The sequence below is a fragment of the Sinocyclocheilus grahami genome, unplaced genomic scaffold (assembly GCF_001515645.1).
Source record: "Sinocyclocheilus grahami isolate Dianchi unplaced genomic scaffold, SAMN03320097.WGS_v1.1 scaffold682.1, whole genome shotgun sequence".
Lineage (NCBI taxonomy): Eukaryota > Metazoa > Chordata > Actinopteri > Cypriniformes > Cyprinidae > Sinocyclocheilus > Sinocyclocheilus grahami.
The window spans coordinates 191,155-193,370 of record NW_015505861.1 but is presented as its reverse complement, the minus strand read 5'-3'; the positions used below and the strand labels follow the sequence as shown (position 1 = coordinate 193,370).

The 2,216-nt window shown below is 37.7% G+C and overlaps 1 pseudogene; it reads right to left on the bottom strand.

Annotated features, from left to right (window-relative positions):
• Positions 1-402: 402 nt before the first annotated feature.
• LOC107559341 (angiopoietin-related protein 3 pseudogene) lies at positions 403-1,837 on the bottom strand (annotated as a pseudogene).
• Between the last annotated feature and the right edge of the window lie 379 nt (positions 1,838-2,216).

Sequence of the window (2,216 nt, the reverse complement as noted above, 5' to 3'; positions counted from 1 at the left end):
GTGTTTGGTCTTGGCGGAATAGATCTGCTACTCTGCTGTTGCTGCCGCAGAGCAAGTACCGAGACTTGCTACTGCCAATACATCCACACAGATGCTGCAGTGAGCATGTAAGAAATACTGCTGCTGCACTTATAACATACATGAAGTTACCCCCATTAACATACATGGAATCACCCCATTGCAGATCTATACAGGTGGAGCTAGGGAAGGTGGAGGGTTTCTGAAGTGCACTGCAGCAGCTACAGGAAGGCATTAGCCAAGTATTTGAATGTTGAGAAGCAAGCTCATTGGCTGCTGATGTGAAAGAAACCAATCAGCTGTGCCATGTGAATAATGATGTGATTATATCAGACTGAGTTAGACCTAGAGTTCTAGAGTTCTTTGTATTTTTAGTTTGGGATCTTAAAAGGTATCTTAATACTGTACTTTGTTTTCCAGGCCTTTGATCTTGGTCCTTTGGTTGTTGAGTTGCTAGCTTTGTTCACGCAAAGCCTTCAGCAGATCAGTGATGCTCTTTCTTGGGTCAGGATTATCTCCTAATAGACAACAACAACAACATCTCAGCATCGTATCAACCTGAGCATGGCATAGACACTTATATAGATCACATCCCATATGTTTTTCAAACACAATTGTGAACCTGATAGGGTTATATGCCATTCTTAACTGAAATGAGGATTCAATTCCTCAATACAAATTTAGGAATTGAATCCTCATTCTGATGTAAACACATCATAACTTAATGGAAAATGCTACTGGCAGAAAAATTACCAGTACCTTTTTCATTTACAAATGTAATCAAAATGCATAAATCTACTGTAAATGCCACATACAAAAATATTAACATGTATAATATACATTCCACTACATAAATTATTATTTGGACCATGGGAAGAGAACACATTTCCTATAATGCTCTAATTTGTGGGTTCAAGTGAACCACTGTGATTAAAATTGTTGTGTGTAGAAAAAAAAAGTTATCTGAAAGCAATGTAGTTGAAAATAAAAAGGAAAAATAAAATTAGTTGTGAAAAAAATATACACACTCAATATGTAAATAAGCGTTTTTTTTTATATAACGTTGCGAATATGAATGTTTTTTCCAAAACTTGGACCAAAGAAATACCTCTTTCGTGTTATTGTTTAAGTTTTTGAATTGTTGAACTCTGTCCTGTCTTTCAAATTCAAATTCAACATGTTGCCAACATGTGGCTGATTCAAATTCACTGTAATTAATTTAAAAATGTATCCGTCAGTTCTTAAATCGTCAACCCTAGAATGTGACTAAATTCCCTAACATATAAATCATCTTGCTCTGTCTCTATCAAAGACATTCAAGATGTTACTGATCTGTTCTTACCTTGAGCATGGAGATTTCAGCAAGCTTTTTGCTCAGCCGAGAGCAAACTCTGGGACAGACCGCTCAACTTCTCCTTCAAGCCGCCCACCTGCCTCCTCAGATGGATCCTCTCTTTTATGATATCTTCCACTTTGGAGTTGATCTCCAGTGACAGGCTATTTATTTCCTCATTAAGATCACAGTGGTCTTCTTCAGTTCTTCCTGCTCCTCCTTGATCTCACTGGCCAGCACAGAAAGTTGGTAGAATAACTTGTCAAAGATATTGAGCTTTTGGAAAATATCATTAATTTGATTCTTGGTATTCTGCACAAAGTCCCTCAGGCTATGGTCCAGCTGTAGGAGGCCGTTTACCAAAAGCCGAACTTCATCCATACTTGCAAAGCGTAAGCGGCTCTCTGTGCAATGTTCAGGAAAGGTGGGTTCTGTTGGGAAGGAATGAGATGATGCCAGAAGGAGCAACAGTACAAGCAGTTTCATGGTTGCTTCTTTAGACTAAGACTGCTATGGTCCTCATAGCCCTCAGAGTAAGAGGCCCAAAGTTTTGAACTTTTTTTATAGGCCTCCTCCCTTTAATCATTAAGCAGGGTGATGGTGACCTCATGTAGACTTTTATAAATCCCATCGCTCAAGTGAGTAAATAAAGGGTTAAAATGCACAAATACCACAACATTTCAACCATATTCACAGCTCACAACATCATGCAACATACAATTTTAGGATCTGTCAAAAGTCATCTGAAGACAAAGGTTAAATGAATGACCAAGAAGGCTGTTAGATAAGACCAATATGTTCATAAATGTTCTATTTGGATTCTTGGTTTCATATGGTTTTGAAAAATGTTTCCAAATTTAAATTT